The following is a 12579-nucleotide window of genomic DNA, read 5'->3' as shown; positions in this document are numbered from 1 at the left end:
ACTCATGTTAGACAAATAACCTACAAAAAACTTTATATTTAAAACTGTGACAGTGTTATAAAGAAAATGCACAGGGTTTGATGATAGCACATAACTAGTACTTAGTCAATGGAATCAGGGAAGACCTCTCTTTGAAAGTGGGATTTAAAATAGGACCTGAGGAGTTCCCGTCGTGGCGCAGTGGTTAACGAATCCGACTAGGAACCATGAGGTTGCGGGTTCGGTCCCTGCCCTTGCTCAGTGGGTTAACGATCCGGCGTTGCCATGAGCTGTGGTGTAGGTTGCAGATGCGGCTCTGATCCCGCGTTGCTGTGGCTCTGGCGTAGGCCAGTGTCTACAGCTCCGATTCGACCCCTAGCCTGGGAACCTCCACATGCCGCGGGAGCGGCCCAAAAAAAATGGCAAAAAAAAAAAAAAAAAAAAAAGGAAAAAAAAGGAGTTCCCATCATGGCTCAGTGGTTAACGAATCTGACTAGGAACCATGAGGTTGTGGGTTCAATCCCTGGGTTCACTCAGTGGGTTAAGGATCTGGCGTTGCTGTGAGGTGTGGTGTAGGCCACAGATGCAGCTTGGATCCTGCGTTGCTGTGGCTCTGGCGTAGGCCATAGCTACAGCTCCAATTAGACCCCTAGCCCGGGAACCTCTATGTGCCGCGGGTGTGGCCATAGAAAAACACACACACAAAAAAAAAAAAAAAGAAAAAAGAAAAGAAAAAAATAAAATAATATTGCAAGCCAGACTAGCAGAAAGCATTTGCAAGTCATAGATCTGATAAAAAAGCTTATAATACAGAATATCTGAATAACTTACAACTCGATGATTAGGAAGACTAAAATCCAATTAAAAAACAGGCAAGTGATTTGAATAGACATTTCATCAAAGAAGATATGAATGGCTAAAAACGGTATGAAAAGGAGTTCCCATTGTGGCGCAGTGGTTAACGAATCCGACTAGGAACCATGAGGTTGCGGGTTCGATCCCTGCCTTTGCTCAGTGGGTTAACCATCTGGCCTTGCCGTGAGCTGTGGTGTAGGTTGCAGATGTGGCTCGGATCCAGCGTTGCTGTGGCTCTGGCGTAGTCTGGTGGCTACAGCTCTGATTCGACCCCTAGCCTGGGAATCTCCATGTGCCGTGGGAGCAGCCCAGGGAAATAGTAAAAAGACAAAAAAAAAAAAAAAAAAAGAAAAGAAAAAAACAGTATGAAAAGATATGCAACATCATTTGTCATTAGGAAGAAATCAATCAAAAACTCTGAAACTACTACACATCCACTAGAATGGCTATAATAAAAAAGACAAATGTTACGATGTTACGAAGTGTGGAGGATGAAGAGAAAGCAGACCACTTGTGTACTGTTGGTGGGAATATAACATGGTACAGGCACTTTGGAAAGTATTTTGGCAGTTTCTTGACAAGTTAAACACAAATTTATCATATAATTGTAATTTTACTCCTAGGAATCTAACCATAAGAAATAAAAATATATGTCCACACAGAGACATATGTGTAACTATTCATAGTAGCATTACTCATAATAAGAAAAAAGTAGAAAAAATCCAAATGTCCATCACCTAGTAAATGGATGAACAAAATATGACATATTTACACAATGGAATACTATTATTGATTAAAAGGAACAAGTTATTGATACATACTACATAGAACATATAGGCTTACAAACATTAGGCTAGACACAATGGATGACATATTACATGATTCCATTTGTATGAAATGTACAGAAAAGGCAAATTTATAGAGGAAGAAAACAGAAGAGTATTTGTTTAAGCCTGGGCATGGGAGAAGAGATTAACAGCTAATGGGCCCCACAGAACTTTTTGGATGATGAAAATATCTTAAAACTGAATTATAGTGATGGTTGAACAACTCTATTAATTTACTAAAATTATTGAATTACACACAAAAGTGAATTTTATTTCATTTTTATTTATTTATTTTTTTTTAAGCTGCACCTGTAGAATGTGGAGGTTCCCAGGATAGGTGTCTAATCAGAGCTGTTGCTGCCAGCCTACACCAGAGCCACAGCAACGCTGCATATGCAACCTACACCACAGCTCACAGCATTTGGTTATATTTAAACAAAAAAACTTAGTCTTTTAGATAAACAAATGTTGGTTATAAAACAAGACAGATAATACTGCTCAATATAATTTTGAAATTTTGGTTACATCTGTTTTAAAAGAGTCACTGAAACAAAGTGATGAATCTTGAGAGTTTATGACTCCATTTCTTACTTTTTCCTGTGTATTAAATATATTTTCAATAACTAAAACAATAGTGATTTCATTAGCTATCCTGTTGATTTATTCACTTGTATTTAGTCATGATGCAATTTCCTTGCTTCTTCTCTTTCACTGATGAGTTAGAGAAGAGTAAAGTGTTAGGTATTTTCATTTTGAAAATATTAATACTAACTAGATTTGCTGAAGCATTAGACTTTTAAAATTTTTATTTACTTATTTTTATTTTTTCCCATTATAGCTAGTTTACAGTGTTCTGACAATTTTCTACTGTACAGCAAGGTGACCCAGTCACACATACACATAAACATTCCTTTTTCTCGCATTATCATGCTCCATCATAAGTGACTAGATATAGTTTCCAGTGCTATACAGCAAGAGCATTAGTCTTTACTACATGCTAAGCATGTAATTTAACTGAAAAGCCGGCCGCAGTGGAGAATAACTAAACCAAGGATATTAGTTCTTACCTTAACAACAAAATGTGACTTTGGGTCACAAGGCAAATTCAACTTATTTTCTAAGGTGAAAGATATGGTACACATATAAAGCACAGCAACTCAAACTGATTAAACTTGTAGCTTTGGTCCTTTATCATACCTATTTAACTGGGATAGGACTTCCTAGGTGGCCCTGTGAGTGGCATAATGATAATAGACAACAGTTCCTAACTTTTATGCATCTGATAAGTAATTTACACAGAGTAGCCCCTTAATTCTCATATAACAACTCCATTTGGGTTTTTCTTATCATCATTTTCTTTTTATAGATAAGAAAAACTGAGGGTTGGAAATGTGTGACTTGTTCAGGGTCATACAAACAGTAAGGAGAAAGATTTATTTATGTATGTATGTATGTATGCATGTATGTATTTATTTATTATTTTTTGCTTTTTAGGGCTGCAAGTGTGGCATATGGAAGTTCCCAGGCTAGGGGTCAAATCGAAGTTACAGCTGCAGGCCTACACCACAGCCACAGCACCACGGGATCCAAGCTGCACCTGCAACCTACTCTACAGCTCACGGCAACCCCGGATCCTTAACCCACGGAGTGGGGCCAGGGATCAAACCCAGATTCTCACGGATACTAGTTGGGTTTGTTACCATTGGGCCACAATGGGAATTCTAAGGAGAAGGATTGAAATCCAGGCAGTCTGACCCCAGAGCTTGCTCTGTTGCCTGAAACTCACGGGAAAATGGTTTGGGTTATCCCAGCCCATCTTCCTGGGTGGCAGTTTTACTTAGGGACAGAAAATCTTATATAAAAACTATGTGAGTAAATTATGGAACAAAAAATTATGGAATACAAGTCATAATTTGAAAAGAAATTTATAGATAAAATGTATAGATTTCAAGGATTTCCTGCTTTTGATGAGTAGCTTCAGGTCATATCTTCAGCCTCCTCAAAGTACAGGTTCCTCTGCTGCTGGGGATATTAAATGGAAAAATTACTAGGATATTTTTCATTTAACAGTGAATTGAACACATTGGCATTTACTTTAAGCTCTGGCATCTTAGTGTTTCGCTGTTAACCAAATAAAGTCATTAGGCATGATAAATTTAATGAAAATCATCTTTTTCATTAAATTAGTTTGTTCTAGTATACCTTGTCAGGTTAAGCTAAGACTGTGTAAGTCAGAGGAACATAAGTACTGATGCCCCTAAAGGTGTTAATACCATGAGGACATAGCAATTAACAGAGAAATGGAAGAATGGCCAGGGCAGTCACTTAACCCTAGTTCTAGCACCTCTGGGCAGAGTTCATTCACTTTTGTTCATTAAAGGTGGTATAATAGAGTAGCTAAGAACTCAACCTCTGGAATTAAACTATCTGGTTTCACATCTGGGCTCTTTTGATTATAAACTATATGACCTTGGACAAGTTATTCCCTTAGTCTCAGTATCCTCACTGAGGATACAATACTAAGGATGATATGAGGATAATATCATATAAGGATAGTACTAGGATGATAATGAACATTTCAATGGGTTCATCAAAATTAAATAGTAAAAGTAGAGCACTTGGTCCAGCATCTGATACATTGGAAGTGATAAATAAAATTAGTTATTATTTGTTAGTTACAGTGATGTATACTAACTACATAAGGCTTATGCTTAGGGTAATTATCCATTATTAGAGGACCTGATATTTATTTTTTTATTCCTTAATCTGCCCCTAAACCAAGTTCATTGACATTTGTGAAAATGACTTTTTGAATACATAATATATATAAAAGTATGCTAACTGCAGAATTGTTTGTAGTGACAAATATATGGAAAGTCTTAGAATGTCCATCCAACAAAGAAAGGCTTCATTTTCCTCAGTCTGTATAAGGAGACTGGATGAGATTATCTCTAAAATCCCTTCTGCCTCCAACAAAGGTAATATTTTCACCCAATTGGTAGGCTCGACCCCAATATTCTAAGCAATGGAAATGAGAGAGGAAAATCTAAGGCATGATGTGAATATTTAAAGGTAGGTCACAGTGTATAGTACTCAAAAATCAACCAACACATACACCACAGCTGTAACCTACAACTGCAGCTGTGGCTCAGTTTGGATTCTTGGTGCAGCCAAAAATAAATAAATAAATAAATAAAGTCATTAAAAATGTTATTACTATCAATAACACAGGTCATTATTTAACATATTAGGAGTTATTTTATTATATTTTAAATTATCTGTAATTAATTGTATGCAATTTTTATATTCAACCTTCTTAATGGAATAAAAAATAAAAGGTATCAAAAATAAATAATAGATATAAGTTTGAGGTTTAAATAATAAAGACGTATAATTTAAGACTATCAGGAAGTTTGAAATCTCACATGAAAGAATGAGGGCTGTGCGTATTGTAAATTATTAAAACAACACTTGGTTTGAATTTTATTTAAAATTGTGTTGATTTTTTTACTTTGAAATAACCAGAGACATTTTGTGGGCAGATAATGCTGAGCAGGATGAGTGGCTATCTGTCTTTAGAACTATCAAGACCTAATATTAATATCAAGGAGTTTCCAGAATCCAAGAAACTTCCACCCTCATGCATATTGGATTTGGAAAATCTCCATTTGTAGAGTTCTATGCTATTTCTAAAATAAAAGTCACAGCATAGTCAAAAAGAAATCTATGAGACTATATAATAAGAAAGGCTTCTTTACACACAATTTTTTTCTTTTTTTGCTTTATAGGGTCACACCTGCAACATATGGAACAGGCTAGGGATCAAGTCAGAGGTATAGCTGCCGGCCTACACCACAGCCACAGCAATGCGAGACCTGATCCGCGTCTGCGACCTACACCACAGCTCATGGCAATGCCGGATCCTTAACCCACTGAGCAAGGCCAGGGTTCGAACTCATGGATCCTAGTTGGGTTCATTATCCACTGAGCCATGAAGGGAACTTCCTTTACACACAATCTTGATGAACAATAATATTGTAAAAATAGTAAACAATTTTGAGTTTGAGTTCTATGTGCCATAATTAGCCTATTTTAGAGAGAGAAAGAATAGAGATAATAAAAGTGAGGTAGCCTGCTCAATATTTAATACAACTAGTAAGAGGAAAAATCAGGATTCAAGTTCAGCAATTCTGACTCCAGAACCTGTACTAAAATCACTTAGGTCATAATATCTCGCCAAGGAAATCAAATGCTGAAATCTGATTATTATTGAGATTCTACTCTTTTAAACTTTAAGAAAGTTTTTTTTAAATGTATGTATGTTATTTGATACAAAAATGACCATCACCTCTGTAGAGCTGTGGAATAGGTATTTGTTCCCACCAGCAGGAATATATGCAATTCCATAAGATATTTTTTTTTTCCTCAGAGGATGTACTTAAACAAATTAATTAAATATATTTGGGTATTCTGGATGAAAATGAGAAAGTAACATTTGGGCTTGTTCTACATCATCCAAATTTAATGCAAAATCTAGAAATAGTTATTACAGTCATATATACATGCATGGACATTGCTCACCATTCAAATAATTTTTCCTCCCATTTTAGTAGAATGAGATAAATGCTTCCAAATTTGCAGTTAAAAAAGTTTACATTATTTGTGTTTTAGTATGAAAACTCTTCATACTAAAGAAGATTCTTGAGTACCCTTGTTCATCTGTGATATGGATTTACATTTTTTGAATAATGCGCGCTATTTTAAAGTAAAAAACTAGTATTAGAATAACCAAATTAGTAACTAATTTTCCTTCTCTGCCATTGCATTAATTGTAATTGTACTTTTAAATTCCATGCAGTTAAGGCTTTAATGGCATAAATTTAACAGATATTTCCTTTTAAAAATCAAATGTTATAGCTACATACCACATTCTACTTATTTGTATGTATTCTTATTTTAGGAATGAGTATGGAATGATATAATTTTGCTCTGAAAGCCATAATGTGAAATAATATCCAATTTTTATTACTATTCCTTTAAAGCCAGAATTTATTAACAGCTTAAAAATACTTTTTATTGGAGTTCCCGTCGTGGCGCAGTGGTTAACGAATCCGACTAGGAACCATGAGGTTGCGGGTTCGGTCCCTGCCCTTGCTCAGTGGGTTGCCGTGAGCTGTGGTATAGGTTGCAGACGCAGCTCGGATCCCGCGTTGCTGTGGCTCTGGCATAGGCCAGTGGCTACAGGTCCGATTAGACCCCTAGCCTGGGAACCTCCATATGCCGCGGGAGCGGCCCAAAGAAATAGCAAAAAGACCCCCCCCAAAAAAAACAAAATACTTTTTATTTAATTTTACCAAACAGGTCTCTCTTAACAAAGATGAGAAAAAGGCATCATTTGTGCTCCTGAGTAATGCTAGCTATCATTCTGTGGCTAGGCTGTACACAGCCACACACTGGCAATTCCACAAAATAGAAGAGCATTTGTTGTTTTTTGTTTTGATTGGTTTTCTAGGTTATTACTGTTCTTAATTGCCCCTTTATCTCAGATATTAGAGAGCAGAAATGAAAGGCCAAGGAAATGTGGCTCAGATCTGGCGGCGTTGCTGTGGCTGTGGCATAGGCTGGCAGCTGTAGGTCTGGTTAGACCCCTAGCCTGGGAATCTCCATATGCCGCAGGTGCGGCCTTAGAAAAGACGATAAATAAATAAATAAATAAATAAATAAAAGGAAAAGAAAAGCATGGCTCATACAAGGAAAAAAAAAGAGGATAAGTCGGACTTTGTCAAAATTACAAACTTCGTTCTTTAAAAAAATGTGAAAGGCATTGTTAAGATGAAAAAAAATTCATGGATTGGGAGAAAATATCTGCAGAGCTTACATTTGATAAAGGATTTGTTTCCAGAGTAGACAAAGAATTCTCAAAACTTAATAGTAAAACAACAACTTAATAGAAAAATGGGTAAAATATGAATAGACACTTCAACACAGAAGCTAAGTAGATGGTCAATCAGTACACAAAAAGATGTTCAGCATCATTAGTCATTAGGGAAATACAAAATAAAATTACATGGGATACTCTTACATACCTATTTGAATACCTAAATTGTAAAAGACTAACTATACCAAATGTTGGCACTCCTATTGGGAATGCAAAATGGTACAACCACTTTGGAAAATAGCTAATTTCTTAAAGTTAAACATACACATACCATGTGATCCAGTCATTCCATGCCTAGGTATTTTTCTAAAGGAAATGAAACTATAAGTCCACACAAAAACTTATACACAAATAAACATGGCAGCTTTTATTTGCAATAGCCCAAAACTCAAAACACAAATGCTCATCAACAAACTGTGATATATCCAAGCAATGGGTAACTACTCAGTAACAAAATAGAAAAATTACTCTTTATGCACACAACATGGAAAAAAATCTAAACATAATTATGCTAAGTGAAAGAAGACAAGCAAAAAAGAGGGATATATTGTATGATTCCATTTACATGATATACTAGAAAATGAAAACCAAAAGAGTTAATCAGTGGTTGCCTAGGGATGGGGGAGATATGATGAAACTTTTGGTAGTGATGAAAATGTTCATTATCTTGACTGTGGTGATGACTTCATAGGTGTATAGATTTATCAAAATTTAACAGATTGTACACTTTTATGTACAATTGTATCTATTATACAGTTGACCCTTAAACAGCTCAGGGGTTAAGGGTGCCAATCCTCTGCATAGTTGAAAATACTTTTATGACTTTATAATCTCTGTATCCATGATTTTATATCCAGGGATTTGACTAGCTATGGCTTGTGTAGTAGTACTACAGCATTTATTGAAAAAAATTCTGTATAAGTAGATCCATGAAGCTCAAACCTGTATTGTTCAAAGGTCAACTGTACTTCAATGAAAGTGTTTTAAAAAAGAATTAACTTGTTTATTAAGACAAAACCTGTCTAGGAAGTTCCACTGTAGTGCAGCAGGTTAAGGATTCTGCATTGCCTCAGCTGCAGTGCAGTCTGCAACTACAGCACAGGTTCTATCCCTGGCCTTGAACTTCCACATGGATGACCCCCCTCCAAAAAAAAAAAAAAAAGAGAGACAAGAAAATATAAAATCTATCTAGATGAACTAAAAAAAAAAAAATTAAATCCAAAAAAAATGAATTTTCAATGCTTGCCTTCTTAAATACCTACAATAAAAGATATTGCTATAGCAGTTATCATTGTGTATAATATATGCTTGTGTGGCAGGGGTGGTGGGTGGGATTGCATACATATTGATAACACTGAAGGTATAAACAGATGTCCAAGAGCCATGTTCAGTCTGAAATATACCAATAGATTCTGGGTTAAGCATCATCTCACATAAAATTATCTATGAACATTTAATCCCCCAAAAGAATATCATAAAATAATGGATTAGAGAATACTATGCAAGTAACTTATAGATAGCCTTATGAAGAAAAATAGCATATTATATGCTCATACTAATATTCATAAAAAAAATTAGTATTACACATAAATTAAATTCATTACATGAATAAAATACTTTTTTTAGGGACCTGTCATTATAAAATTAACTAATAGATCAAAAAAAACCTACAAAAATAAAAGTGTGCTACAAGGTACCTAAGGTAGCACATACACATCAAAATGAGAATGTTGTTAAGAGAAGTCACCTAAAATCTATGGCTTGGGAAAAATATTTCCAATCAAAAATCAGAATAGCTCATTAATATATTATTTTTGTATGAGGTTTTTTACAAGCTTTTATTCTCTTTCTATTCTCCATATTCCATCCCAGACTTTTCTATATCAGTGTGAATGATTAAGTACTAATCCTTGAAAAGCATCTAAACAACTCTCTAAGTAGATCATTTTAGAATGAAAACTGTAGTTGAGTCACATTTGTCCAATATCATAACTTCAGAAGAGAGATATTCTCTAAAATGTCACGGTTGTCTTAAACCAAGGCCAAAATTTTTTACCCTTAGGATTTCAGCACTGATTAGTTTCTTCCTCAATTCAGCAGAAAAACAAGAAAAGAATATGAATAAGCAATTCCCAAATGGACAATAAACATATGAAAAGACAATCTTACCACTAAGCTAAGAAATACAAATACACATTAATAAGAAATTAATTTAGAGATGGTCATTAAAATGTGAATATTGATTATCCCAGCATATTTTGAGTTATTTTAAATTTCTTACTTGGGTTTCAACGTACTGACATTTTTCAATCTCTATTATTTTCACAAAATACAAAGTTTTTAAAAAATTGCCTCATTAGTGATGTACAGAAAAGTTATGGACAATGGATCATAAAACAGAATTCTCCAAGTAATTTAGCTAATAAAGGTTGAATTTCAAATAAGTGTAAGACAGAAAGATTATCAAATAAGCGGTACTAAGAAAATAGCTAATAAAAATACACTAAAAAAGTCCAGACCCCTAACTCATTGCTTATTCCCAAATGCTATTTTTTTTTCTGGCCATACCCACAGCATGTGGAAGTTCCCCAGCCTGGGACTGAACCCAAGCCACAGCAGTGGTGACAAGGCTGAATCCTTAACTGCTAGGCCACCAGGGAACTCCCCAAAATGCTGATTCTTGATAGTATAAAATTTAACATATATATGAAATCATTAAAGTACTATAAAAATATAAAGCATTAACAAAATATGTCCATCATTTAAAAAAATAATAATTTGTAGAACAATATTTATAGCATAATTTCATTGATTTAAATCATACCTTCCATAGTATATATTTTAATGAAAATTATAGAATGAGAGGATATGCACCCATTAAGTTTTATTCAGCATTATATCATTATCCTCTACCACACGTGCCTGGCACGTGGCAGGCACAAAAATATATTAGTTGAATGGCTAAATAAACTCATGCATTATTGTTGGGATTTTAAATTGTGATCATTTTTTCTGGAGAGAAGCTTGGCAATATGTGTCAAAGAGTAAAATGAGAATACAACTCATTCTAGCACTTCCATTTCTAGGAATTCATCAGATGACTAGTTTTTACAAGTTCATATAGCAGGTATCCAGGGTTAACTTTTTTAACAACAGGAAAATGTACGTTAGTGGAAAGATGGTGCAGGGAGTAACTGCCCTACAAGAGGAATCTGGTTAAGTAAATTAAGGCAAATATTTCCATGAAATATGCATCTATTTTAAAATAAAATATTGATCGGTTTCTATGAAAGTATAGCCACAATTAACTGATAAATGCACAGGTTACAAAACATAAGTTCACAAGATGAAACAGTATATATAAATAGGCAGGCATGTACATGTACAAAGAAAATTCCAGAAGGAAATGCATCAAAATGCTAACAATAGTTATCATTTGATTAAAATTGTGTATTTCTATTATTATTTTAATTTTCTATATTGTATTTTCCCTTACAATGCTTACATACTTTGACAATCAGGAATAAACAATAAAACTAAATTCATTTACAAAATAGAAAATAAAAGTGTTTCTTAATTTATAAATACATGACTAAATGACTAAGCACAAATCCTATAATAAAGAAGCAACATAAAGATTAATCTTACTTTAATATTTTTCCTCATTTGAAATGAATAATTCATCAGATGTTATGTTTTAATTTGCTACTTGCTTTCTATGAGCAGGTTTAGAAAGTGAATGTCATTAATTAGGTTATTTTCCTCATTAATATTCTAAATCACCTCTGTGGATTTTTCTGCTTACATAGAACTATCTTCCAATTAAGTCTTTAAAAGACTCTGTCGTGAATTTTTATTCAAATATATATAGGTAATTCTTGTCATTCATAAAAATGGGCTAAATATGTTCCTTACCTTTTAATGAAAAGTAAACACGGGTCTTTTTGGTTGTACCAAGGGAGTTGTTCTGTGGCAGAAAAGAATCCTGCAAATAAAAATAACAGCTGTTTTTAAACTTCATTTTGCAAGTTTATTCACATATTACTGGATTTGTAAATCATACTTTAGTATGGCTAGCATTTTACAATTTTAGAAGGAAACTGGTGGCAGATGACATTGTAAAGTATACCCTGACAGAGGATGCAGTTTCATCAGCACAGACTCCCCCTCCCATCCTGCTATTCCTGGAATGGAAAAGTGCTGCATGAAAGTATAGAACAAAGCGTCTGCTTTTAAAAAATACTACCTAACATTTGAATGCCCTCTTATTTTATCTACAAGGTTGTTACAAGCATTGAGAAGGACTACGTGGCAAATCAGCAGCAAGGTTGGGGTTTATTACACGCCAAATTAAAAGGAGAAATATAGTAAAAAATGGTGTAACTGACTCACGGCAACATGGGTTCGCAAACCTTGTAGATGGATATAAACCAGGCTTGCCAAACACCACAGACAGCACTTATTAAAACTGTTACGTGGAAGGCAATATGCCTGCTTTCTAGCCCCTCCCCGCTTTGCCAATAAACGACTCCCTCTTTTCCCCCCAGTGTAAAAATACATGCTCATAGAACATCTAGATAGAAGAAAGAGAATTAAAAAATCATCCACAAGCACACTACCCAAAGATGTCATTTGGAGTATTTTCATCCAATTTTTAAAAAACAGATTTTTGTCACGAGGCCCCTGACAAACCAAACGGGAATTAATGAAGGGCAGATGGGAGAAGGATACTCCTCTTCCCTTGTTAGAAACCATGACTAGTATTTTTACCTCATAGCTAAGCTTTTTTTTTTTTTTGAATTATAAAACTATAAGGATAAAATTTTGAGGGGGAAAAACGTCTTCCTGGGGTATGAGCCTTAGCTACCTAGGAGCGTCTGGGAAGGTGGGCGGAGTCTGGAGGGGGCGGTGCTTTTGGCTACTCATTGGCCTGAGGGTTTGTCGATCAAGCATGCCTAGCAAATGAGGTGAGAGCTAAAG

General features: G+C 34.8%; 1 protein-coding gene across 3 annotated transcripts in view; it reads right to left on the bottom strand.

Annotated features, from left to right (window-relative positions):
• Positions 1-12497, bottom strand: part of FAM133A (family with sequence similarity 133 member A) — a 32046-nt gene extending 19549 nt beyond the window's left edge. Inside the window, exons 1-2 of one of the 3 annotated variants that reach the window (XM_013986306.3) lie at positions 12219-12497; positions 11515-11584 (exon numbers count right to left, since the gene is read on the bottom strand). The gene's annotated coding sequence lies outside the window, so the exon portion shown is untranslated. Of the gene's footprint in view, positions 1-11514; positions 11585-11991; positions 12061-12218 lie in introns of those variants that run through there. The other 2 variants (XM_005673772.4, XM_005673771.4) reach the window with 2 other exon arrangements.
• Positions 12498-12579: the final 82 nt, after the last annotated feature.

This window comes from Sus scrofa, chromosome X (genome assembly GCF_054392235.1).
Source record: "Sus scrofa isolate SSC_HxYL_T2T_F1_AM1 chromosome X, Sscrofa_HxYL_maternal_Yorkshire_Landrace_v2.0, whole genome shotgun sequence".
In the NCBI taxonomy this organism is placed as follows: Eukaryota; Metazoa; Chordata; class Mammalia; order Artiodactyla; family Suidae; genus Sus; species Sus scrofa.
The sequence above is the reverse complement of the archived record's forward strand: the minus strand, read 5'-3'. Positions and strand labels throughout refer to the sequence as shown.